General features: G+C 49.5%; 1 pseudogene across 1 annotated transcript; it reads right to left on the bottom strand.

Moving 5' to 3' along the window:
• Positions 1-1,355: 1,355 nt before the first annotated feature.
• On the bottom strand, positions 1,356-27,714 carry LOC100414683 (pepsin F-like; annotated as a pseudogene). The gene is made up of 9 exons (XR_013523452.1): positions 27,595-27,714; positions 20,396-21,780; positions 16,028-16,095; positions 12,093-12,251; positions 10,194-10,302; positions 9,965-10,117; positions 8,193-8,390; positions 5,164-5,280; positions 1,356-2,443 (listed from the first exon to the last, which is right to left on the bottom strand). The product of XR_013523452.1 is annotated as a pepsin F-like (transcript).
• Positions 27,715-27,790: the final 76 nt, after the last annotated feature.

Below are 27,790 nucleotides of genomic sequence, written 5' to 3'. Positions count from 1 at the left end.
AGTGCCAGCATTCTCCACTGCAGGAGCCAGGCCAATCCTGCCTCAGGAAGACGTCTCCCAGACCCAGGTGTTAGTGCTGTGCAGTCTGTTGACTACTCCTCAAACTTGCTATGACAGCTGTCTGGACGGTCCTGCAGAGGACAGACACACTCAATGGTCAGCCTGAGTCCTGCCCTGCCACTTCCCTCCACGTCCAGACCTGGAAGCTGCTTCATTTCCCTCCTTTCGAAGGAGCCAAGTGGCTCTCTTCTGTCGTAGCAGAAGCGGGTTGCCCACCAAGGACCCAGAACTGCTGTGGCTGCCCTCACACTGTGCTGTGTCTCTCCTTCTGACCCTTGCTGGTGATGCTCCCTCTGAGAGATTGCCTTTCCTTCTTCTCTTCGCCTCCTTCATTCCTAAAGACTGAGCTCCAGCAGCCCCTCAGGGCAGCCTTCCTGGACTCAGGCTGGGCTGGATGACCTTCCTCCGTGGTCCCCTGGTACCTGTGTGTCCCCAGCCCTCATCACACTGAATGGCCCTTGTCTGCCAATTTGTCTGCCCTGAGCCACTGCCTTGCACACTCCCTGGGGTGCCATTTGGATGGTGCCCAGCCTAGATCCGACCCCAACCTAAGCAGCCCTCCTCCTGCCTCTGTGAGACTGTGGATTAGAATCCTTTAAGTTCTGGCTGAGCTTAGTGGCTCATGCCTGTAAGGGAGGCTGAGATGAACAGATCACTTGAGGTCAGGAGTTCGAGACCAACCTGGCCAACATGGTGAAACCCCATCTCTACTAAAAATATACAAAAATTAGCCGGGTGTGGTGGTGTGTGCCTGTAGTCCCAGCTACTCGGGAGGCTGAGGCACGAGAATTGTTTGAACGCAGGAGGTGGAGGGTGCAGTGAGCCGAGATTGCACCACCACACTCCACCTGGGTGACAGAGACACTCTATCGCAAAAAAAAAAAAAAAAAAAGAATAAAAAAGAATCCTTTAAATTATCTCTCTTCCTGAAAGCCTTCTTTTAACCCGTTCAGCCCCTCCCGGACTTCCCTGGGGAACTGGCGTTCACTGACCCACAACTCTGTGTCAGGGGCTATGTGGTCCCTGGATATCCTTCCAACGTCAACATCCTAACCACCCCACAAAGGGGGCCTGGGACCCTATTTTATGGAGGAGGGTCTAAGACTAGGGTGACCATGTAATTGATCATCCAAACCAGGAGCATCTGGGGGTGGGAAGGTATATTGCCAAGTCAAAATGAGGAAACTGAGGCCAGTATAAGAAAATAAAAAGCCAATTTATTCAGCTCCCGGGCGAAGTTCTATGGTCCGGGAAGGGGCCCAGAGAAGTCGTGCTTGGCTTCTCAGGGTGTGGGGTCTTATAGGGAGTGGAGGTAGTTGATTGGATATTGGGGAAACAAAGCGAAGACAACTTCATTGGTTATGGGGAGGCAGGGCACAGATGGGGCGAGCTGCTATTGGTAGCCAGGCGGGACTACTGGTAGATGGGCTGGCTGAGGACATACGGGGCAAGCTGCTATTAGGCGGGTCTTTGGCAGGTCTTTTTAAATTTTGGCGGGGTTGAGTGCATAGTTTGGTGCTGAGTGTAGATCTGGGTGTGGAATGCAGAGGCGGGTGTGAGGAGCCCACATGGAGAGGCCAGATGCTGAGTAATGCGTTCAGAATGATAACATAGTTAGCAGACGTGGAGAGGGATGGGTGTGTCCATTTAGTTCCCGGCGAGGCAACTGGCCTTATAGTTAATACTTATGATGAGACTGTCCACAGCCAGCCCTGCCTGTCATTATTTCTTCGGACGATCTCAGGTATTGCAATAGCCGATGCACATGTTCATCCTTAGAAGCTCCTTGGGGCAGAGGCCCTTAGGGTCCCTTCCTCCTTGGTGCTAGCACTATGCTGGCACAGGGTGACCATCTCTCAACATTTGTCAGAGACGCTGGGTGTCCCAGCCTGCCTTTTATTATACTGTCACAATGTTTGGTGGCAGGCACTGACCCAGCCAGGAGGATGCTGTGGTGTCTGCAGTGGCACAGCTTGGCCTCCTCGGGGCCTCTTCCTCCAGCTGCAGCCTGAGGATTCCCACAAGTCCCAGGATCCCAGGCCTGGACCCCAGGACTAGGCCCCTCACCTGCTGGATGTGGGCACTGGCTGACACCATTGATGGTGAAGACAAGGTCAGGCAGGGTGTGGATGGCGTCACATTCGATGAGGCACTGCAGACAGAGAGGGAGGGTAGGTTGGTCCTGCTGGTCCTGGAGTGTGTGGACAACCCCGGAGTGACGCTTGGGACCGATTGTTTAACCTCGCTACCGAAGTGCTGGGTGTTGATCTTATTCCAGATGTCACGGATAGAATTTGGTGGGCCAATCAGCAAAGAAGTCTCGGTGTCAACAATGGCCTGGCAGCCGCCATCACAAGTAATGACCTTCCCATTCATGGTGATGCTGAAAGACGGGGTGCAAAGCAGGCACCAGGTTCACTCTGCAGCCCCCTGCCTCCCCCCCTCCCTGGCCGTCTCCAGAGCAGCCCTTCAGCATGTACCCACCTCTTTTTCCATTTGTGCTGGTCACACTGACCTTCTTTCAGTTCTTCTTTTTTTTTTTTTGAGATGAAGTCTTGTGCCGTCACCCAGGCTGGAGTGCAGTGACACAATCTTGGCTCACTGCAACCTCCGCTTCCTGGGTTCAAGCTCTTTTGCCCAGGCTGGAGTGCTATGGCATGATCTTGGCTCACTGCAATGTCTGTGTCCAGAGTTCAAGCGTTTCTCCTGCCTCAGCCTCCCCGAGTAGCTGGGATTACAGGTGCCCGCCACTACACCCAGCTAATTTTTGTATTTTTAGTAGAGACACGGTTTCACCATGTTGGCCAGGCTGGTCTCGAACTCCTGACCTCAGGTGATCTGCCGACCTTGGCCTCCCAAAGTGCTGGGATTACAGGCGTGTGCCACCTCGCCCAGCTGCCTTTCGGTTCTCAAATGCGCCAGGCTCTTCCTCACCTCTGGGCCTCTGCTGATGGTGGTCTCCCTTCCTAGAACTGCCCCTACCCCCTTTGTCTGGCTAATTTCTCTGTTTCCTCCAGGTTCCAGCTTAATTGCCACTTTTTCAGGGACGTCTTCCCTGCAGACCAGCTCCGGCTCCTCTCTTGGTCAGCCTCTGGCAGGTCTGGATGTGGGAATGTGTGGTTTGTGTGGTTCGTTGGCTCACGCACGCCTGCTTACTATGTGATGAGGGTTGTCAGAGCAGGGTGTGAAGTCAGCGCCCCCCTCAGGTGTGTGCCTGTCACACAGTGGATGCTCAATGCGTTGGTTGAATGAATGAATGGGGGACACCAGAGACCTGTATCTCTGAAGCAGGCAGCTCTTGTGGGCAGGAGACGCTCAGAATGACGCGGAGGGGGCCACAGGCTGCCCTGAAAGAGGTTGTCTCCTCCACAGTCCCGGGTTCAGGAGCTGACCCCTGGCCCGGCTGTGCCCAAGGGGAAAGCCATAGGCAACAGAAGCCTCTGAAGGACAACTTAAGCTTTTGTCTCATGGTGTCACCCAGAGTCTGGCCGGTTATTGTCCCTATGTTCCCAGGCACTTCAAGGGAACCAGGTTACTGCCTCTGTCACAGCCCCCTGCTCTGCTGTGTGCCGGGGATGGGGGTGGGGTGGGGAGTATACTTCAGTATGATTCACTTTTAGGTCTCGAGAATGAACCAGACCCCTCTCTCCACTGCTGGGATTTTCTCCCTGGGGTGGCCTGGTTTGCGAGGGATGTCCCCTGTTTTCCAATGGAAAGTCCCATGTACTGGGAACCCCCACTGCCCCAGATAAACCAGGACGGTTGGTCACTTATCATGCCTCTGCTGAGCCTGGTGGGTCTTCTCAGACCACACTGCCCACCCATCCCACAGTACAGCGAGGGCCTCCGCATACTGCTCCGTCCTCTTCCCAGAGACCCCAGCCTCCCCAGGCCTCCAGGTCTCCTTTCTCTTGTTTGGTGCCAAGACACTCTCTCTGGTTCACTCTCTCTGGTCAAGATCCTGGCCGGGAGACCTGGAGGGATCCTGATCCCATGGGTATGCTTTACGTATGTGTGTGTGTCTTGTGACTGCACGTGTGTGTGTGTGTGTTTGACATATCTCCACATGTGCATGTGTGTGTGTGATTGCATGCATCTGTGAGTGCATGTGTGTGTGTGTGTGATTGCATGAGTCCGTGAGTGCATGTGTGTGTGTGATTGAATGTGTCTGTGAGCACGTGTGTGTGATTTTGTCTGTGAACGCATGTGTGTGTGATTGCATGTATCTGTGAATGCATGTGTGTGTGATTGCATGTATATGTGAGCGCATGTGTGTGATTGCATGTGTCTGTGAGTGCACGTGTGTCTATGATTGCATGTGTCTCTGAGCATGTGTGTGTGATTGCATGTGTGTGTGATTGCATGTGTCTGTGTGTGTGTGATTGCATGCACCTGTGAGCGCATGTGTCTATGACCGCATGCGTCTGTGAGCACATGTGTGTGATTGCATGCATCTGTGAGTGCATGTGTGTGTGTGATTGCATGTGTCTGAGTATATGTGTGTGTGTGATTGTGTGTGTGTGCTTGTGTGTGTGTGATTGTGTGTGTGTGTGACTGCATGTCTGTGAGTGCATGTGTGTGATTGCGTGTGTGTGTGATTGCGTGTGTGTGATTGCATGTGTCTGTGAGTGTGTGTGTGTGATTGCATGTGTGTGTGACTGCATGTGTCTGTGAGTTCATGTGTGTGTGAGATTGCGTGTATGTGATTGCATGTGTGTGTGAAATTGCATGTGTGTGAGATTGAATGTGTGATTGCATGTGTGTGTGACTGCATGTGTCTATGAGTGCGTGTGTGTGTGATTGGATGCATCTGGAGTGGATGGTCTATGAGTGCATGTATGTGTGACTGCATGCATCTGTAAGCACATGTGTGTGTGATTGCATGTGTCTATGAGTGCATGTGTGTGAGATTGCATGTGTGATTGCATGTGTGTGTGATTGCATGTGTCTATGAGTGCATGTGTGTGTGTGATTGGATGCGTCTGGAGTGGTTGGTCTGTGAGTGCATGTATGTGTGACTGCATGCATCTGTAAGTGCGTCTGTGTGTGTGTGTGTTTGGGGGGGTGGCATCACTTGGGGCAGGAGTCAGAGGTGTGGCTTGCCTGTCCCTGGCTATCTGCCAGTAGAGGAGTTTGGACACTGGCACCCAGTTAAGGTTTCCGGTGTAGTAGGAGGGGTCCACCCCGCCAAGCATCAGCACACTGCCCTTCTCTTCCTTGCTGGAGGGGAAAGGAGCAGGAATGGCTCATTGCAAGTGGAGAACAATGAGTAGCATTCTTCAGGCTCAGAGACACCAGGCACTGTCTAAGGGACTGCTACTGTCACTCACTTAATCCACACACTCACGCAGCCCTATGGAGCAGGCACTACTATGCTCCCCATTTTATGGATTGAGAAGTTGAAGCAAAGAGGAGTTGAATATCTATCCAAGGTTAGTAACAAGTGGCAAAGCTGAGGATTGAACCTGGATGGTCTGGCTTCTGAGCTGGGCTCTGCCCACCCCATCTTCTGTGAAGCACCAGGTCTCCTCCAGCAATCAGAGCCTGAGATGAAGTCAGAGGATGCCATGGAGAGAGGGGTCTGACCTCCACTCATCCAGCCTGTCATTTTCTGGAAAAACGGAGGCCCAACAGGGACTAAGACCGCATGTTCAGGCTCACACAGGGGTGTCTCCACGGGCGTGTGAGCCGCTGCTGTTGCTGTCTTGAAATTCTTATTTTTTTGAGACGGGGTCTCTTTCTGTCATGCAGGCTGGAGTGCAGTGGCGTGATCATGGTTCACTGCAGCCTTGACCTCCTGGGCTCAAGTGATCCTCCCATCTCAACCTCCCGAGTGGCTGGGACTACAGGCATCTACCAATATGCCTGGTTAATTTTTGTATTTTTTTGTAGAGGTGGGGTTTCACTATGTTGCCCAAGCTAGTCTTGAACTTCTGAGCTCCGCCCAGCACAGCCTCTCAGAGTGCTGGGATTATAGGTATGAGCCACCGTGCCCAGCCTTCAAATTCTTAACATTTTTTTTGAACAAGGTCCCCTGCATTTTCCTTTTGCATTGGGCTCTGCAAATATTGTGACTGGTTCTGGAATCATGGTAAAATCATAGCGAGGTAGGAACAGCTCTGCATACCCTCCTCTTCCACATCAAATCCATCAGCTCATCCTCCAGCTCTTCCTCCAGCTCATTCCTCCTTCCCCACACTGTTCTTCCTCTTCCCTGGACCAAGCTACCACCTTTTTCTTCTTCTTTTTTTTTTGAGACGAAGTCTCGATCTTGTCACCCAGGCTGGAGTGCCATGGCGCAATCTCAGCTCACTGCAACCTCTCCCCCTGCCATGGGGGAGAGTCCTGAGGGCTGAGTTCAAGTCCTGCCTCAGTCTCCTGAGTAGTTGGGATTATAAGCATGCCCACCACGCCTGGCTAATTTTTGTATTTTAGAGATGGGGTTTCACCATGTTGGCCAAGATGGTCTCACACTCCTGACCTCAGGCGATCTGCCTGAGGCACTTGGCCTCCCAAAGTGCTGGGATTACAGGCATGAGCCACTGTGCACAGACTCTTCCCTGGCCTGCCTGCCTCCACTCTGGTCAGTGAGCATCCTTCAGCTGGCAGCCAAGGTGAGCCTTCAAAACTGTAAATCGGACCATGTCTCTTCCCTGCTTATCCCCCTGCCAGAGGCCTCCACTCCCACCTAGTACAAAACCCCAGGGTAGCCTTGTCCCTGCCTCCCCCTCCAGTGCTCCAGCCACGCAGGCCCCCCTGCTGGTCCCCGGACGCTGCAAGCTCTCATTTCTCCTCTGCATTCACTCGTCCTTGCTCCAGGCACTTAGCCGCTCAAGCCTGGCTCATTCCCATTCTGAGGTCTCAGCTCAGGGAGGACTTCGCCACCGGCCATCTCAGCCCACACCCTCACTCCCGTCTGCTCCATCGCCCTGATTTGTTGCTGCTTTTATAGAACAGTTGCTGTCAGAGTTACCTTTTCTATTTTATTTTTGAGACAGAGTCCTGCTCAGTCGCCCAGGCTGGAGTGCACTGGCGTGATCTCGGCTCACTGCAAGCTTCGCCTTCCGGGCTCAAGCCATTCTCCTGCCTCAGCTTCCCGAGTAGCTGGGATTACCGGTGCCCCCGCCATGCCCGGCTAATTTTGTATTTTTAGTAGAGTTGAGGTTTCACCATGTTGACCAGGCTCGTCTTGAACTTCTGACATCAGGCGATCCGCCCACCTTGGCCTTGCAAAGTGCTGGGATTACAGGCGTGAGCCACGGCACCCGCCAGAGTCATCTTTTTCTTTTATTTATGGACTTATTTCTTGTCTGCCTTCTCTGCTTCTTGTCTGTCTTCTTCATGTGTACAGAGCAGTACCCAGCACATAGTACCCAGCGCATGAATCATCTCCTCTGATGGAGTGTGGGAGTTCCTCAGGCTCACGAGGCTAAACACCGTCAGGTCGTGCTATGGGGCCAGGGTTTGAACTCAGTCACCCAGAGCCCACAGCCTCAACCACCCACTCTCCTGCTTCCCACACGGGTCTATGGGGTCAACCACGGGATTTGCGGGGAGGACACAGTTTGTCACCACGACCGTCCTGCCATCTGTGCTTCCTCCTTCTCCCCTGCTCTCCACCAGACCCTAAGTCCATCAGAAGACCAGCTTTTACTTCCCAAGCCCAGTGATTGGAGGCTTGCTGATGGATTGACCAGCCATGGGGGAGAGTCCTGAGGGCTGAGTTCAAGTCCTGCCACTACTGGGCAGTCTTGTGCAGATCGGTTTCTGAGTCTGTTTCCTCATCTGTTGAATGAAAGGACTGGACTACAGGGGTCAGCACACCTTCTGCAAAGGGCCAGTTTTTTAGGCTTCCTGGGCTGTACAGTCTCTATTGCACTGCTCAGTGCTGCCCTTGACACTCAAAAGCAGCCACACGCCTTCATAAACGAATAAACATGCTTGTGTTCCAATAAAACTTTATTTACAAAAACAAGTGACAGGCCAGGTTTGGCCCCCAGGATACAGTCTGCTGACTCCCTGGACCAGACTATCTCTAAGGAAACTTCTGGATAAGAGAGTCTCTAATTTTTCATGCAAGTGAAAGCTGCTTACAGCAGAGCTGGAGAAAGGCTTGTCTAGCCCACGCTTGCCTGCTCAAGTAGAAGGCAAAGAGGTTTGAGAAAGGAGGCCTTGGTTCCACAGGTCCTCAAAGACGGGGTGGCTCCCTCAACACTGAGGCTGGGGTAGCCCAGTCCCAGGATGCCATTGAAGACCGCGTATTTCATGAACTGGCTGGGCTCCTTGATGCTCAGGTCGAACCCCTGGCCGAAGTCCACAAGGTCCCTGATCTGTGGGAGAGGAGGGTGTTTCTGTGGAAAGATTTGGGAAGTGGGGCTGGGGTTGGGCTGGGGTGCAGGTGTCTGAGGAGGTAGCACTGACTCCATGGGGGAAGCCTGAGGCCACTGTGAGGTGGGCTGACCTATGTGAGCGTGGGTCCCGTGGGCTGTGATTCTAACCAACCCCGTGCCTCCTGCATATCATCCGAGCTTAGTCACAGAGGCCCACATTCCCTTTATACAGGTGGGGCAACAGTGACTCCCAGTGTGACCACACGGTTCCTGCTTGAGGACACATGGGTAGGGAGCAGGATTGTCCCCTTTTTGGTGTCGCTATGATCTGATCACAGAAACAGAGAGAATTCATTGCAAATGTCAAAGGTTGTCTTTTCTACATCCCCCAAGGGAGACAGTAGCCCGTTACACGTGTAGCCACTAGGGTTCTTATGAAAATTTTGTCTGGGAAGTAAATGCTTCTCTCTCTCTCTCTGTGTGTGTGTGTGTTACTGAGGGACTTTTAGAAGTATGCAGGCACTTCTGGGGAGGAGTCCCTAGTGTTAATTAGACTCTGAGTGTGACCACACAGTTCCCACTTGAGGACAAACTGGTAGAGAGCAGGATTGCCTTCTTTTAGAAGACCAATGGGGGCTACACATGGTGGCTCATGCCTGTAATCCCAGCACTTTGGGAGGCCGAGGTGGGCGGATCACAAGGTCAGGAGTTTGAGATCAGCCTGACCAATAGGATGAAACCCCATCTCTACTAAAAATTACAAAAATTAGCAGGGCGTGGTGGTATGCACCTGTAATCCTAGCTACTTGGGAGGCTGAGGCAGGAGAATTGCTGGAACCCTGGAGGCAGAGGTTGCAGTGAGCTGAGATTGTGTCACTGCACTCCAGCCTGGGGGACAGAGCAAGACTCTGTCTAAAAAAAAAAGCAGAAGAAGACAAATGGGGAACCTGTTTATCAGGCAGAGCTCCCCAAAGCTGTGGCCCGTTTTCCCTGCCTGGTTCCTGGAGACCCTCAGCCCCAGGCCAGTTCTCCCCTCTCCTGACAACACTCCGCACCCATGTGAGACCTGGTTCGCCTCCCAGCTCTGCTGCTTGCCCCTTGTGTGACCTTGGGCAAGGCACTCACTCTCTCTGTTCCCTCTTCTATAAAATGGAGGTAACAATAGAGTCTGCTGTGGTCATGAGGATTAAACAGGTTATTCCAAGTGATGTGTCCAGTGTGGCACCTGACACAGTGTGAGGGCACAAAACTGGTGGCTTTTACCCACCCACCTCTGTCCTTGCATCCAGCAAAATTAGTCTTCTACTCATTGTGGGAAAAGGGGCTGCAGATTCGCTCCTCCTTCACCCGAGCACCTTGGCCGGATGGTCCCGCTGTCTGGGGAGGCTGTTCTGGAGGAGTGTGCATGCCAGCAGGGGCACCATCTCCCCTGGGTCACAGCCCCACAGGGCAGGTGGCCAGCTGCTGAGGGACTTTAGGAGAGATGGATACTCCCAGCTGCCCCTTCACCTGGTCCTGTAAGTGATGGTCACACCTAAGGCCAGCCCTGCCTCTGCCTCTGGTTTCCATGTTACCTTAACAGTGTCATAGCCAAGAAATCCCGACATCTGCCCGGTGCCATAGGCGATGCTGATGGGCCTGCCTGAGCCCTGGAACGTGGAGGACAGCAGAGGGTTGAAGACGTTGTGGTCAGCTGCAGACACAAGGGGTGGGCATCTGTCAGGCTGCTGCGGATGGAAGAGGAGGTAGGTGCTGGGAGGACATGAGATGGGGGAGGGAGTGCTCATCGAAGGCTTGGCTGACGCAGTAGACGGAGAGCACCCACAAGTCAGTGGAGCCCATGTCCAGGATGACCGTGAACTCCTGAGGCGGTGTTCCGATGTTGATGATGCCGATGTAGGCCAGCTGCCAGGACTTGGGAGGGATGGTGAGGGAAGGCCTGGCATCCTGGCCATGCCCCTGGTTCCCAGGGTGCCTGCCTTCTTCATGTTTCCTGAAATCACTTTCCAACAGCCCCCTCCGCACAGTCTCTGCTCAAGCCACCACCATCATTTGAGAAGCTCTCCAGTGTTCCCCACAGCTCGCCAAATCCTTTCCACCCTGGAAGGCCCAGCCTGAGTGCCTCCTCCTCCAGGCAGCCCTCCTAGGTTGCCCAGGCCACTGTGCTCTTTTCTTCCTTTAAACTCAAATCGCATAATATTAATACCACACAGTTGATCCTTTTGCTTGACATTTACTTACTTTTGTCTGTTTCTCTGGATGGGCTATAAGTACTTGAAGAAACGATGAGGCCTTTGGTTACATAAGCAACAATAATCATATTGTTAGTTTATCATAACATCTCACACCAGGGGCTCAATAACTTAAAAAAAAGTTTTTTTTGAGATGGAGTTTCACTCGTTGCCCAGGCTGGAGTGCAATGGCGCGATCTTGGCTCATTGCAACTTCTGACTCCCGGATACAAGCAATTCTCCTGCCTCAGCCACTCGAGTAGCCGGGATTACAGGCATGCGCCACCATCCCTGGCTAATTTTGTATTTTTAGTAGAGATGGGGTTCCTCCATGTTAGTCAGGCTGGTCTTGAACTCTCGACCTCTGGTGATCCGCCCGCCTCGGTTTCCCAAAGTGCTGGGATTACAGGCATGAACTACTGCATCTGGCCACAGTTTTTTTGAGAGTCAGAGTCTCTCTCTTTTGCTCAGGCTGGAGTGCAGTGGCATGATCGTGACTTGCTGTAACCTTGACCTCCTGGGCTCAAGCGATTCTCCCACCTCACCCTCCCAAGTAGCTGGGACTACAGGTGCACACCACCCTGCCCAGCTAATTTTTAAAACTTTTTGTAGAGACAGGGTCTCACTATGCTGCCCAGGCTGGCCTCAAATTCCTAGCCTCAAGGAATCCTCTTGCCTTGGCCTGCCAAAGTGTTGGGTTTACAGGCCTTAGCCACTGCAACACCTCAACAACTTTTTTGTTAGTTTGATTCCGGGGCTGAAAAAGCTAAACTTTCTCTTTTTTTTTTTTTTTTTTTTGAGATGGAGTCTTGTGCTGTTGCCCAGGCTGGAGTACAGCAATCTTGGCTCACTGCAACCTCTGACTCCCGGTTCAAGAGATTCTTTTGTCTGTCTCCCAAGTATCTGGGATTACAGGCATGCATGCACCACTGTGCCCGGTTAATTTTTGTATTTTTAGTACAGACAGGGTTTTGCCATGTTGGCCAGGCTGGTCTCGAACTTCTGACCTCAGGTGATCCGCCTGCCTTGGCTTCCCAAAGTGCTGGAGTTACAGGCGTGAGCCACAGCACCTGGCCTAAACTTCTACCTCGGGTGTCAAACCTGATTTGCAGTTTTCTTTATTGCCATTTGATTAGACATGGATCACCCTTCAACGTGGCTCCTTTAGTTCAGAAAGGGTGATGTTCCCATAACAAGCACTGTCGTGGTTCAAGGGTGTCCAGTGGCACTATCACTGGCGCAGAAATGGATGTCTACCTGGCACCTTGTCATTGCTGGGCCCAGTCACCACAGACCAACAACAAAGGGTAGGAGTGCCTTCTTCTCTGGAAATGGGTCCCGGTTCCCCGCCGTTTGCAGAAGCTCCAGCCCTAACCCGCTGGCTCAGCCCCAGATGAGCCCCAGTGCTTGCCAGGGGCCCTAGGGGGCGCTGTGGAGTTCCATCCTCCCAGCACACTCACAGCCAGGTAGTTAGTTCCTCATGGGTTCCAAAGATATTCCCTCGTCCTGATATTGATCAAGAAACTTATAGGCCAGACTGTAAGGATATTTCTCAAGATAATCTTTCAGCCTGTCATTTTCCCGGAGGTTTTCTCGAATGGATTTGATCTTCATCAGAGGGATTCTTCAACTGAGCATTGGGAAGGGAAACAAATAAGGGACAGTCATCGGCTGCCCCTTGCTGCAATGTGACCGTCACACTGTGCCTTGTAATTACATCCTGCATTTTCCAAACTTTTTAATGACTGTTATCTTACTATCAGAAAAAGACACCAATGAAAAGACCATGGCAATGGCTCTAGGTTTAATTCCAGGTTATATTGAGTAATCTTGGGCAGTTTATATGATCTTTCTGAGCCTCAGTTTCCCTATCTATCTATAAAAAAAGGTGGAATGATGACCCACCCCCTCCTTAGCATAGAATGTTTGGAGGTGTTAAGTGAGACAGTTGATATAACGCACCTGCCATATAGCAGGTCCTATAACAATGACAGCCCTTCCTATGGCTATTGCCATCTCAATGTCTCTTTCTCAGGCAGCCTGAGAGGGAGGGATAGGGAGAATCATTATCCTCTTTTTACATGGAAGGAATCTGAAATGCAGGGACTTTGTGACTTGGCTCTGGTTACGCTGATTAATAGTGGCAAACCCGGGCCTAGAAGTAGCCCTCCTGATCTCCCCAGGGTTCGGCCAGAAGAAAGGGGTGAGAGAGGAAGCCAGGAAGCAAGAAGAGTCATGGATGCTGAGATGGGGAATAAGGCGGGGAAATGAGGAGAGCAGAGAAACAAAAGTGATTCAAAACACAAAGAAACAGAGTTCTGCATACACAGAGATATCTAAAGAGACAGAGATGTAAGAGAGAGATGCAGAGACAGAGGTGCATTCACAGAGATGTATATAAGGAAACAGAGAGGGAGTAGAGAGAAAACCTAGAAAATCGCACAGAAGAAATTCTGTTTCTACATGGGAGCACACCTACAGCTGCACAGGTTGAGCACTGAACAATTCTAGGGAGTCCCATTCACATAGCCCATGATGTGACTGGTGCCCCTGGAGTTGTGCAACCCTGCAGACCTGCCCCAAGACCTTTGGGCCCCACAGTGCAGACCTGCCCCAAGACCTTTGGGCCCCACAGTGCCCATGGCAAGCTACTCATCAATAAACGGAGCCTTGAACTTTATATGAGCATCAGAGAATGATTGCATTTCCTCCCCTGCCCTGGAAGAAGAATAAGAGGCAAGAGAAGAAGGGGGCAAGAAGGAGCCCAAGGAGAGAGCTGATGTGTCTTATACTTACTTGACCAAGCATTCTGAGAGTGCCACCAACCTGAGGATCAGAAGCCGCTCATACTTCCTTCCTGGGTCTAAAGCACTCAGGAAAGAGTGAATTCTGAGCATGCAGTGGCGGTCAGGAGGTGCTCACTTAGATACACTCTGATCTGCCCTAGTCATCTCCTTGGGGGCCAGTATTGACTCGATAAGAAATGCAAACCTTCCTGATAAAGTCTTTACCCGTTTGTGAGGAGGAGACCTAGAAAATTCTCAGAATACAGAGATTTCTATTCTAACCTCTTCCTTGGGGCTTGGCTGAAAAAACAAAACCAAACCATACAGGGTAACAAAGAGCGGGGAGACGCTTACTGTCTTGGAGCTAAAGGCAGCAAGCACGTGTGACAAAATAAGCGTTAGATGCTGTGCTTGATATTTATGATCTCATGCAGTGACCCTGTGAGGTGACCTTCCCAGTGACCCTGTGAGGTGCGCATTGCTGCCCTCATCCACGAGGAGATTGCTAGGAGGAAGAGAGGTCAAATTGCAGAGTGAAAATGTTGGGAGCGGCCCACTGACGTATGAGTGGATTTAGGGGGTGGGATGGCACACAGCAGGGCCACTTACGCTGCCAATCTGCTTCGAAGATCCAGCCTAGAGCAGCATGACCCTGACACAATTTTAATATTGGAAGAAATGCGATACATGCAATCCAAAAATATTGTTTGTATCCGGTAAACATTTACTGAGGACCTGCTGTGTGCTGGAGAGTGGGATAGATGCTGGGAAATCAAAGTCGAATAGGACACGGTCAGGCCCTGCCTTCAGGGAGTTTGCAGTCTGGGGCAGGAATCACAAGCTCGAGACCAAGGTGGCAAAGGAAGTACATGGAAGAACTGGGTGGGTGTCTCTGGCACCAGCACTACTGTCTCCCCACAAGGGGCAGCCTCTTCTCCACTCCACCAGCAGTTGCCACACTGGCAGGTGGGCTGTGATGCCAGGTTGCCAAGTTTTCAAGATGTAAATGGCAAAAACTCAAATTGTGTTTCTCTTACTACATTCTTTTTTTCCCCCCTTTCTTTTAAGACGGAGTCTCACTCTGGTGAGATCTTGGCTCACTGCAACCTCCACCTCCTGGGTTAAAGCACTTCTCCTGCCTCAGCCTCCTGAGTGGCTGGGATTACAGGTGCCTGCCACCACACCTGGCTAATTTTTGTATTTTTAGTAGAGATGGGGTTTCACTGTGTTGGTCAGGCTGGTCTTGAACTCCTGACCTCAGGTCATCTGCCTGCCTTGGCCTCCCAAAGTGCTGGGATTACAGGCGTGAGCCACCACTCCTGGCTTCTCTTAACCACACTCTTGCAACATGTTTCTGACACCAGATGCATGGGGCTTTTCTCCCCACCAACAAGCTAGCAGTCAGTTCTGCAGCAGACACCAGCCAAGGTGTCCTCCAGTTCAAGCCTGACACCATCCACCTGGAGACAGTGTCAGCTCCCACAGGTTGAGGGCTCGGGCCTATGAAACTGGGCCCCGCTTCCAATGCCAGTTGCAGGCCCCAGGTTGTTTGACCTGTGCTTCTGACCAGCTGGCCGTACGTTGGGGTTCCCAAGACCCCTCTCTTTGGGTTCAATTCATTTGCTAGAGCAGTTTTCGGAAGGCAGGGAACATTTACTTACATCTACCTGTTGTCTATAAAGGATATGACAAAGGATACAGATGAAGAGCTGCATAGGGGGAGGTATGGGAGAGGGGACGTGAAGCTTCCATGCCCTCCCCAGGTGCCCCACCCTCCAGGAACCGCCGCATACTCTGGTTTATGGAAGCTCTACAAACTTCATCCTCTTGGGCCCTTTATGGAGACTTCATTGGATAGGCACGAGGGAAGCATGGACAGCCATGTAGAAGTACGATTGAACGAAAAGGGAACGATGGAGTGCTGACTGGCTGAGTGGGGAAACCCAGCAGTGGCCGTGTGTTGAGATCCTTCTTGGCCTCTCTGTACAGCATTCCTCCCTGCAGGGTATGGGGCAGGACCCCTTCTGAAGTGGAGTTTTATGACGCGCAGTTATGCAAGGTCAGTCAGAGAATTTCTTTAGGGACAGAGGCAGGGGAAGGTTAGAACATAGTTTTAGGCACTAAGACCTGCCTTAGGGAGAAAAAGGAGCAGGCGAAAAGAAGGCTGGAGAAGGTCAGGGAGAAAGATTCTGTTTTCTGAGCCCTGGGTAGAGGCCTAACATACTCTAAGCTTGTAATAAAAGACTGTAACAAGGGCTATGGGAGTTATGAACCAGGAACTGTGGATGAAACTGATGTGCGTATATAGATAATAATATCATAATAAGTCAAAAGTCTGGATATTTATGTGAAATCCATGATCTTTAGATGTTGGCAGCTAATTCATTTGTTTTTCAAGAAACATAGTGTGGGCCAAACCTCAAGTAACTGTGGGATGTGCAGGTTTTTATTTCTGGCCTAGAGGTGGGAGTAGAAAGGAGGCAGAAAGGGAGGGTAGAAAGGGGACAGAAAGGGAGGGTGTTCAATTCATGTTTGTTGAATGAATAATAGATGAAATGCATTGCTTTTCCTTCCATTTGTAAAGAAAGACTACCAGGATCAGATAAACCAACGGACTTACTGAGAACTCCCACTTGATGAGCACCTGCTGTAATTCCCCTGACAGGATCCTGGCTGGAAACATTTTGTCTGCCAAATAAAAAGAAATAATTCAAGTGTCTTGCCAATCAAAAAAGACAAAAAAGGACCACCAGGAGTTTCTGCTTGCCTGAGATGAGATGAGCTACCTTCTTAAACTGGTATTTTTCTGTCCAAAATAAAGAAAATGGAATGGTATGGCTTCTTCTAGGACTTCCAGGGCCCTCATGTTCCCATATAAGATCCAGATCCAGTCCATGTCCATCTTGGGTAGAGCAGTGCTAAGGCTGACCTGGTGATCTCGGCTCACTGCAACCCCAGGCTTGGGTTGCAAATGATGTGGGGGCTCTGCATATATATATATATATATATATATATATATATATATATATAAACATACACACACATACATACATATGTATATATATAAATACACATATACATATATACGTGTGTATATATATGCATATGTCTGTATATATACATATATATGTATATGTACACATACACACACACACACACACACACACACACACACACACATATATATATATATATTTTTTTTTTTTTGTAGAAACAGGCTTTTGCCATGTTGTCCAGGCTGGTCTTGAACTCTTGGACTCAAGTTTATCCTTGTGCCTTGGCCTCCCAGAGTGCTGAAATTATAGGCATAAGCAACTGTGCCTGGCTGGGGCTCTGTGTCAGTTTGACCTCTCCTGAGAGAATCTGACAATATCTAGCAAATTGCACATACATATATGACCTTTAGCTCGGCAATTCTATTTCTAGGAATCTGTCCCAAAGGCACACCGGCAAAATACCAAAAAGATATATGTACAAGCAATTCATTGCAGCACGATTGGTAATTGCAGAAGACAAGTAACATGTCAGAAAAGTCCATCTATAGAGGATTGCTTAATAAGCTAGAATGCAGAGTGGACACACAAAGGGGTATAATGCAATGGAAAGAGAAATGAGATGAATGGGATCTCCAGAGCATATTGCTTTGATTGACTGATTCATTGATTGATTTGGAGATGGATTTTCACTCTTGTTGCTCAGGCTAGAGTGCAGTGGTGTGGTCTTGGCTCATTGCAACCTCCACCTCCCAGGTTCAAGCAATTGTCCTATCTCAGCCCCCTGAGTAGCTGGGATTACAGGTGCCCATCACCACACCCAGCTAATTTTGTATTTTTAGTAGAGATAGGGTTTCACCATGTTGGTCAGGCTGGTCTTGAACTCCTGACCTCAGGCAATCCACTCCCCTCAGCATCCCAAACTGTTGGGATTACAGGTGTGAGCCACTGCACCAGGCCTTCTTTAGTTTTAAAAAGGGGGTCAGCAGAATGGTGTTTATAGTTTGCTGCTTTTGCATATGCATATATATATGCACATATATGTCTATTTTAAATAAGAAACTGTGATAGAATAAGCCAAAAACTAATAAAAATTGTTACTTATGGGGAGGCAGAGGAAGAAGTGAGATTTTTTTCTAAAAAGTTGACTAAAAAGTTTTTTAACATCAGTTTAAGGAAGGAGGGAAAGAAAGCTCTTTATTAAAAAATTCCTGAGTGGTCTGTGGTGGCTCATGCTTGTAATCCCAGCACTTTGGAAGGCCGAGACGGGCAGATCGCTTGAAGCCAGGGGTTCGAGACCAGTGTGGCCAATATGTTAAAACCCTGTCTCTACTAAAAATACAAAAATTAGTCAGGCATGGTGGCGCATGCCAGCAATCCCAGCTACTCAGGAGGCTGAGGGTGGAGAATTGCTTGAGGTCAGGAGGTGGAGGTTGCAGTGAGCCAAGATTGCGCTACTGCATTCCAGTCTGGGTGACAGAGCAAGACTTTGTTTCAAAAAAAAAGAACCTATAGAGATGGCAACTCTTGCTCTAATTGGTTCCTTTCTGCAAAGGTTACATGGTTAGCAGAGGCGCCTCTTCTATTAAAAATCCAATCCGGCCGGGCACGATGACTCACACCTGTAATCCCAACACTTTGGGAAGTCAAGGCAAGGGGATCTCTGGAGCCCGGGAGGTTGAGGATGCAGTGAGCTATGATGGTACCACTGCACTTCAGCCTGTGTGACAGAGTGAGGTGTGGCTCAAAATAAATTAATAATAAATTCCAAAGAGTACATTCAGAAGGAATGGCAGAATTTGAAACTCATTATTTTGCAACTTTTTGGTTTGCAATTTTTTTTTTTTTGAACCGGAGTTTCAACTCCTTTGGGTAAATCCAAGCAGAGTGACAGATGGGTAATACGGCAAGAGTATGTTTAACTTTATAACAAACTGCCAAGCTGTCTTCTGAAGCGGCTGTGCCATTTTGCATTCCCACTGGTAATGAATGACAGCTTCTGTTGCCCCACATCCTTGCCAGCATTCGGTGTGGTCAGGATTCTGGATTTTGGCCATTCTAACAGGCCCCATATATATATTTTATAAATAAATTAATGGCACATAAAGGGGGACTGCTATCTATTAAGTCTTTTTTTAAATTTGAGGTGGAGATTCACTCTTGTTGCCCAGGATGAAGTGCAATGGTGCGATCTCAGCTCACTGCAATCTCTGCCTCCCAGGTTCACACTTGAACTCCTGCCTCAGCCTCCTGAGTAGCTGGGATTACAGGTGACTGCCACCACACCTGGCTAATTTTTTGTATTTGTAGTAGAGACGGGGTTTCACTATGTTGGCCAGGGTGATCTCAAACTGCTGAGCCCAGGTGATCTGCCCGCCTCGGCCTCCCAAAATGCTGGGATTACAGGCCTGAGCCCAGCACCCGGCCTATTAAAACTCCCAAGAAACAGAAACCAAATGCAACACGTGGATAATCTCAAGATCTTGACCCCGGATCTGAATATATCAACTGTTATAAGGCATTTTTGAGAACCAAAGAAATTTGAACGTGGACTGGAAATTAGGTGATTAATATTAAAGTTGGTAATTAAAAAAAAATAAAGTTGGTAATTTTGTTTGGAATAAAAGCTTTGCCACTATACATACATTTGAATACATGTATTTTAATTACAGCTGTATATATATGTGACCCTTGTCTCCCAGAATTGTACAATATTTACAGTGAAATGATAAGTTGTGTGCCTTAAAATACTCCAGCAAATATAAATATATAAAGAATAAAATTAAAAAAATAAGGGTAGGGTGTCACCAGGTGCCATGGCTCATGCCTATTATCCCAGCACTTTGGGAGGCTGAGGCAGGTGGATTGCTTGAGGCCAGGAGTTTGAGACCAGCCTGGCCAACATGGCAAAACCCTGTCTCTACTAAACATACAAAAAATTAGCCCGACATGGAGGTACACGCCTATAATCCCAGCTACTCGGAAGGCTGAGGCAAGAGAATTGCTTAAACCCAGGAGGCAGAGGTTGCAGTGAGCCGAGATCTTGCCATTACACTCCAGGCTGGGTGACAGGGCGTAACTCTGTCTCAAAAAAAAAAAAAAAAAAGAGAAAGAGAAAGCCAGGGAGGGAGACCCCCATTCTGTTGTTTCTAAAAGTTCTCATCCTTTCCACTTCCAGGCCCTGACACAGCTCCTCAGAGTCTCAAGCTGATGGTCAGACAACCTGGAGGGGTAGTGTTGGGAGACAGCAGCATGAGGGCTGGGCCTGAGCAGTGGGCTGGGGAGGCTCAGGAGCAGCTCGGCCAGTTGGGGCCCGCCCAGGTCGGCCTTGCTTGGGACCCTCAGGATACCACTAAAGACAGAAACTTCCAAATGGCAATGTCTTCAACTTATTACAAAAAATGGTCAGACATCAAAGTAAAAATGAATAGTGTCATGGACCTCATATTCCGTCACTCAGCATCAAGAAATGACACTGTTCTGCAAATCTTTGTTTTATCTATACCCTTTCTTTTCCCTTTTTGTGAGATAGGGTCTCACTTTGTTGCCAGGCTGGAGGGCACTGGTGCGATCCTGGCTCACTGCAGCCTCCGACTCCCAGGTTCAAGTGATTCTCATGCCTCAGCCTCCTGAGTAGCAGGGATTACAGGCGTGTGCCACTACACCCAGCCCCTGGCTTTCTCTTCTTTAGTATCATCTGCAGGGAAGGGGCAGGGGCCCCGGTAGGGAGGGAGCCAAAGACGGAAGCAGTGGGAATGTTTTGAAGGGAAGGGAGGAGGAATTCATGACTAAATAACAGAGAGGAGGGCAGCCTGCAAGGATGGAAGGCAGACTAAGATGGACGAGGAGCCCAGGGGGGTGAACAGAGGGTCTGCAGAGTGGAACAAGAGTTGGAAAAGGGTCTCCTCTGGCAGTGGGACGTATGCAGTGAGTCAAGTTTAAACAGAGAACAGCCGGCTGTGGGGAGAGAGAGCTAAGATTTCTGCAGTACCTACCAGCAATCCATTCCCACTTGGATCTTCTGGTCATCCGGTGCTGGAGGCTGCGACTTCCTGCTGGAACTCCTGCTCCAGACATGGAGTTGGTAGAGAATGCTTGCTGCTGGGGAGCCATGGGAAAGAGGCCACGTTCAGTGGCCTCATCTCAAGCTGGACGGCAAAACATCAGGTCACCCAAAACATCTCTCTTTTAAACATATTGTCTGATATATCCAGCTTTTCTTGGTACATCTTGGACCTAAAATTTTGTTATTGTTATTCATTCCTTTAGTAAAGGTAATTCATCAGCCTAATAGAGTTTCTGCTGAAGAATCTACGAGCTTCCCAGCTGGTAACTTCTGCCGTGTGGCTGTCGGATCTCATCCCATAGAATCCAAGTGGCGGAATGTTCCATCGGGTATCCCGTAGAATCCAAGTGGCGGAATGTTCCATCGGGTATCCCGAAGAATCCAAGTGGTGGAATGTTCCATGGTGCAAAGGTCCTTTAGCTCCTGCATGGCAGTGATGTGGCACCTGGTCTACCATGCTCCCTTCTGAGTCCAAGGCAGATATTGCCAGTGAACCACAGCACCCCGGCCACTGTATGTGGCCCCAGAATCCTGAGCAACATGCAGTCCTTTCAGCCACATGTTCCACTAACCAGCCTCGGCGGTGGCTCTGGAATGGTTGCTGTTCTTGGACAAGTCCGTTTGTTATCCTGAAGATGGGGAAACTGAGAGCTGGGGTGTATAATGTACCAAAGGGATGCAAGATAGGTCAGTGAAACGCTGGGAGCCGGGGCTTCTGGTTCTCAGGTAATCCTCTTCCCACCAGGGCTAGGCTTGGGGAGTTGCAAGAAGGAAAAGGTGAGAGAATGGTCAATTGCAGTCCCCGCTGCCAGCTTCTGTAGGAAACCCTTGGAGGTCTGCAGGTGCCAGAGCTGAAGTTCTTTCCTCTTTCTCCTTACGAGCAGCTCCACTTCTGTTGCCAGACTTGCCATCTCATGGGAGCAGGAAAGCAACATTGGAAGCTGCCAGACACGGGGTGGGGGGTGCAGCCCCGGCTGGAGTGGCACCAGGAAGCAGGAGGCAGTGGTGCCAGTTGGTGCTTGACGTGTGCCCAGCTTAGCAGCCCCGTAGCTTCCCCTCCTTGCTCATTCCACAGCAACCCTTGTAAACTGGTATGGCACAGGCCTGTATTTAGAGTAATGAGCATTTTCAGGTCAGATTTTGACAACTGAAACCCAATGTTCTGGTTCGTCTTAGGGGATTCTTGGATGAGTTAGGAGGGTGAGACAAGGGTGTATTCCAGGCCTTGTTACCTCTCTGATGCTCAAGAAATACCTTGGAACTTGGAAGGTCCTGATGAGGGATGAACAACGCATGCTCTCTGGGGACTTCCCTCTATGGAGAGAAAGAATGGATCAAGGAAGGCCCACCGGGAAAGCCTGGGCATGACCTGGGTCTCAACTGATTTCAAGTTGACTTCTAGCCACCGGACCTCATGGTCAGATGCTGATGCCCCATGGCCACCTTCCAAGAAGGAATGGAAGAACAAGACCCTGCCAAAGGAGCGGCCACCTTCGGGGATGGGGGGCCTGTGATATCCCTGGGGGAGATTAGACAAGAACGTTTACTTCCCTCCTTGCCCTGTGGATGTGCTGGGGCCTCCACCCAGGAGGACAAGCAAACCTGAGTTCCTAGTGGTGACAGTGACACCCACTCGCCTCTTGGAGCTGGAGCTGCTGATGATAACCAGCTTATCTACATGGCCCTGGGCCCAGAGCAAACTCAGCTCTATTGACACCTCATTTTCCCTGCCTTTGCATGAAGCCCAAGGGCTTGCCGTTCTGGGAAAGGGGTGAATAACTCATTGCTGGTAACTTGCTTGAGTCAACAAATCAAGTGTATGATGAGGTCATGGTGTGTAACTTGTGGCCTCCATGGCCCCTGGTTGACAAGGGCATGTTCGAGTGTGGAAGGGAGACTAGAGATGGAAAAGCAGCCACTTATGGAGCTTGGTCACCTTGGGCCTTTGCAATTGCTGTTCCCCCTGTCTAGAATGTTCTTCTCCCAGTTCTCTGCATGGCTGGCTCCTCCTCAGTATTCAGCCATCATCTCAATCAATGTTCCCTCCTCAGAGAAGCCTTCCCTGGCCACTCTGGTCTCCCAGCTGTGGAGCATGACTCGTTGGAGGAGCCCTGGGGACACCTGCTGAATGCATTTTCCCATGTGCTCTTTGTGGGTGCCTTGGGAGGCTGATAGTGTCTCCAACTTATAGAGGAGGAAACTGAGGCTCAGCCGCTCGAGCAGCTGGGATTACAGGCACCTGCCACCATGCCTGGCTACATTTTTTGTATTTTTAGTAGAGATGGGGTTTCACCACGTCAGTCAGGTTGGTCTCGAACTCCTGAACTCAGGTAATCCACCTGCCTCGGCCTCCCAAAATGTTAGGATTACAAGCATGAGCCGACCTGGGTTGGCAGGGAGCTCTGCTCCTCACAGCCACACAGGGACTCAGGCTGAGGGATTCTCCGTCCTGATGCAGGGGAAGGGGACAGGCGAGAAATGGAACTCTTGTCCTAAAGGCTTCCACCTTCCCAATGACAGGCATGAGCCTGTAATAGTCTGTGTGGTTGTTTTTTTTAATGGCAGCCTGAGCAGACTAAGAATACAGTCACTGTGTAGTAGTATCAGGTTTAAGTTTAGGTGCACATTATAGAAAACCTAAAATAACCACAACTTTAAAAAGACACAACTTATTTTTTCTCCCTTAAATAAATCTGGGGATAGGCTGTTCAGAGTTGGAATGGTTTCCATTTTCGAAGTCACCTCATAGTCCAATATGGCTGCAGGAGTTCCAGCCAGCACATCTGAAATCTAGACAGTAGTTAGAAGAGGGTGGGGGAAGGCAAAAAGACTCACATCCAGGCTCAACCAGCTCCTTTAGGGCAGCCTTCCAAGAAATGCCTGCTGAAATCACAGTCACCTAGTCACAACTAACAGCAAAGGAGGTTGGGAAATGCAGTCTTTTAGCCGACTGGGCACATTGCTATTCTGAATGAAATGTACTGTTTTTAAGGAAGAGCAGAGAATGGATACTGTTGTAGGCAGCTGCCAGCTCCTACCTCAGAGGCAAAATCCACTGCCTGCGTTGCGCAGGCTGAATGGCTCGGTGCGGCGTGGGAGCCACAAGGAAGAAGTGGAAGCGAGAAACCAGCTAGACCGATCCGACGCCCGACTCCAGAAATAAAAAGATCAAGTTAACTCTTCACTGACGATCTTCTGAAGACCAAATCAGAGATTCTACATGCCACAGAGCACAACTTCCTTTAAAAACTGCCTTCCTTATGCCATTGCACTCCAGCCGGGCGACAGTGTGAAACTCCATCTCAAAAACAAACAAACAAACAAACAAACAAACAAACAAACACTGACTTCCAACTCAGTTCCTAAATCTCTCTCAACATCTCAGCTTCTCAAATGTCTTGTTACTTCGAACTCTTAAGTTCCCTGTCTTGTCTTCCTTACTTTGCATCACGTGTCCATCCATTCAACCAGTATGACAAGGTCCAGGGCTGAGCAGCTAAGCAAACAAGCAAAACAAAACCCCCACTTTTAGAAGCAGGTAGAGGGAGCTGCGGTGGTTCCAGCCAGTTGTCCTGGCGCTTGGGGAGGCGAGGCTATGAGTTCAAGGCCAACCTGAGCAACACAGAAGCGAATAGGGGGCAATGCAACATGTACTTCCACATACTGTCGTATTTTTTGCTCCTGATCAGGGTCATTTGAAGGACTGAGGAATCTGGGGATAGAGACATCTTGTTTCCTCTCAAATCGCAACCAAAAATGTGACTTCCTTGAGGCTGGAGAGGGTATCTGTTCATCTGCGTACCCAGAGGTCTTAGGAGTGTAGCCATTCAGTGAATGCATGTGAAATGAATGAACAAAGAATGATAAAAAATGAGAAACAGATGAGGGTACTGCTTTCTCTAACTGGGGCTGTTTCTGTCTATAACTTTTTTTTTTTAAATTTAATTTATCAGGGCCACTCCAGTTAGGAATGAAATTGGGTGTAATTGAGGTATAGAACACGGGAACACAGGTGCAGGCGATAGGAGACCAGGACTGGAGGGGATGGGGCTGGAGCCAGGGGCAAGAGCCAAAACAGCGGGAACAAGATAAAAAGAGCACCCTTTTCCCCAATGCCACCTTCCTCCCATGACCTGAATTTCCTGCAGTGTTCTCTTCCTCCCTCCTTTGTCCTAATTCTCTGTCTTTGGTTATTCAGAAGGGCCAGCACCCCCTGCCCCCATAAGATAACTTGGCAATGACTCAGGACATGCAGAGAGGGCGTAGGTGGCTGTTTGTCATTTTCCCTCAACACCCTTGGCAGAATCATCATGTCTGTCACATTCACAAGTTCTTCTTCTTTTTTTTTTTTTAGCTTTAGCAGTTTCTAGCATCTGCATAAAATGATGTATAAAGTAGAGTCTCTGCCTGTCCTTAGAGAAGTTACCATCTGGGAGAGTGAAAAGTCAACTACAGAAAAGCATAGAAAATGCTGAGAAAGGATTGAAGAAGGCCAGGCATGGTGGCTCACACATGTGATCTGAGCACTTTGGGAGGCCGACGTGGGAGGATCACCTGGGGTCGGGAGTTCGAGATCAGCCTGACCAACATGGAGAAACCCTGGCTCTACTAAATATACAAAAAATTAGCCGGGTGCGGTGGCTCGCGCCTGTAATCCTAGCTACTCGGGAGGCTGAGGCAGGAGAATCGCTTGAACCTGGGAGGTGGAGTTTGCAGTGAGCCGAGATCGTGCCATTGCACTCCAGCCTGGGCAACGAGAGCAAAACTCTGTCTAAAAAAAAAAGAAGAAAGGATTGCAGGGTGGGGTGTTTGAATAACATACAAGGGGGGCACTTACCCAGTCTTAGGGTATAGGGGCTTTCCGGAAGTACAGTCTAAGAATTAAAGAGCACAAGTGACAGAAAACCCAAAACAACACTAAAAGAGGTGGTTTATTTCTCTCTCACGCAGAGCCCAGAGGCAGGCATCCAGCGGTGTCATGGCCCTTTATGGTATCAGGGCTCAGGTTCCCTCTATTTTGTTGTGCCACCAGTGTGGCCTCTACTCCTACGGTTGCCTCATCATTATTCAAGATGACTACTCTTGTTCCAGCCATCACGTCCATGTTCCACCTTCCAACATGGTACCACTCAGTGAAGAGATTGCAGGATATAAACTCAAGCTAATCCATCAGTAGTGTTTCCTAATTATTTTCCTTCGGAAATGATACACAGGCAGAGTTAAAAATCACATAGCAGCTGGACATGGTGGCTTGTGCCTGTAATCCTAGCACTTTGGGAGGCTGAGGTGGGCAGATCACCTGAGGTCAGGAGTTCGAGATCAGCCTGGCCAACATGGTGAAACCCCGTCTCTAGTGAAAATACAAAAACTAGCCAGGTGTGGTGTAATCCACATGTAATCTGTAATTACATGTAATTATGTAATCCCAGCTACTTGGAAGGCTGAGGCAGGAGAATCACTTGAACCTGGGAGGCGGAGGTTGCAGTGAGCTGAGATCGAGCCATTGCATTCCAGCTTGGGTAACAAGAGTGAAACTTTGTCTAAAATTAAAAAATAAAAAAATCACATAGCACAAAAGGGCTTATGACAAAAAGTTAAGGTCATTTGCCTTGGTCCTCTGTACCTCTCAGAAGCAATTTCAACCTAGCTTTCAGGCAGGTGCTGTCGAAGGGAGTCATGACATTATGTACCAAGTGAAATGTTTGCAAAACCAACATGGCATCCCTCAAAGGAGTCACCAGTGTCTTAGAAGGGTCAGTAGTTGAGACTGCCTTCTTCACGAACCCCTTCTGTTTGAAGAAGGACTTTAGACAAATTAAGTTTGACAGTTTAATTGAGCAAATAATGATTTGTGAATCAGTCAGCCTCCAGAACCAGAATAGGTTCAGAGAGACTCTGAGGCTGCCACGTGTTCAGATAACATTTATGGATAGAAAAAGGAAAGCAGGTTGGGCATGGCGGCTCATGTCTGTAATCCCAGCACTTTGGGAGGCCGAGGCTGGAGGATTGCTTGAGCCCAGGAGTTGCAGACCAGCCTGGGCAACATAGTGAATCTCTATTTCTATTTTAAAAATAATGATCATTACATTTTAAAAATAAAAAAGGAAAAAGGAAAGTAATGTCCAGAAAAAGAAGCGAGGTACAGAAACAGTTGGACTAGTTATGTAAATGTAGAACCAGCCCCATCTGGTTCAACTTTGTGTCATAATAAGATGGTGAGTAGTTTTTTTCAGTTGCCGTGATCCTAGGTTGCAAGTTATGTAACCTGAGCATGCCCAGACAAATCAAGCGTGCAGCCACAGGCGGAACCTAAATGCTCAGACCAAAGAATGGGGACAGAATTAAGAAGTAGATACATGGCATAATTCATGACCTAACCAGATTGAGCCATGGCATCATCCCATGGCAAGATCTAGTCAGGTCATTGCTCATTGCAAGATTCAATAAGATCACAGCTCATTACCCTCTGCCCATAACACCTGCCACAGCCCCTGGCTTGGGGAGACAGATTTGAGCATGTCTCCTTGCCAGCTGACTTGCACAAACCTTTCCCTCTACAAAAACCTGATACTTCTGTTTGGCTTTCCGAGGGCCAAGGGATCCCGTTTGGTTCCGTAACAATGACAGATTAACATTTGCCTTATGGGAACAAGGTTTGAACAGTTGTCTGCTTGTGATTGGCTGAAACTCTGTGATCGGTATGAGTAGGTTTCCTTTCACTACGTGTGGAGAAACCTTTAGGCCAAACTTAAAATGCCAGGAGACAGCTTTAGGCTAAACTGAAAAATTCTCCCCTTATGGTCAACTTCTTGATTTTGAGAGGTTGGAAACTTCAGAGATTGACATCAGTTACCATTGTAAATAGACTTATTTGGTCCAAAATCCCCCTGGGAAATAGCAGAGCAGTGGGTTTCATAGGTGGGAAAGGAAACAGAATAGAAAAAAAAAAAACCCGATTGGTTAACATCCGGTCACTTCACGTTCCTTTTCTTAAGGGTTAGAGCAGAGGGGACTTCCTTATTATGCTGGAAGCTCCTGTTTCTGGGAGGGAAGGGAGGAGATGGGGGAATATCCGTAATTCTGTAGAATGAATGGGCGGGAAAGAGATTAGTAAATGAAAATGAGTACGTGGTGGCCTTGGGGCTCCTCCTAGGTCCTGGGATTCCATCTGCTTCCCGCTCCTTTTGGGTCCCTCGGACCAGCCTCCCAAGGTCGTGCAGTGAAAGAGAGAAGGCTCGCTGGCCACTCAGGAGGCGGTGGACGTCCGCGCCGGCGCACTCGCTCAGAGCGGCCTGGTCTCCGCCCAGTGGGCGGGGTCTCTTCC

The sequence above is a fragment of the Callithrix jacchus genome, chromosome 10 (genome assembly GCF_049354715.1).
Source record: "Callithrix jacchus isolate 240 chromosome 10, calJac240_pri, whole genome shotgun sequence".
NCBI classification, from domain to species: Eukaryota; Metazoa; Chordata; class Mammalia; order Primates; family Cebidae; genus Callithrix; species Callithrix jacchus.
This window is presented reverse-complemented; position numbering and strand designations above follow the sequence as displayed.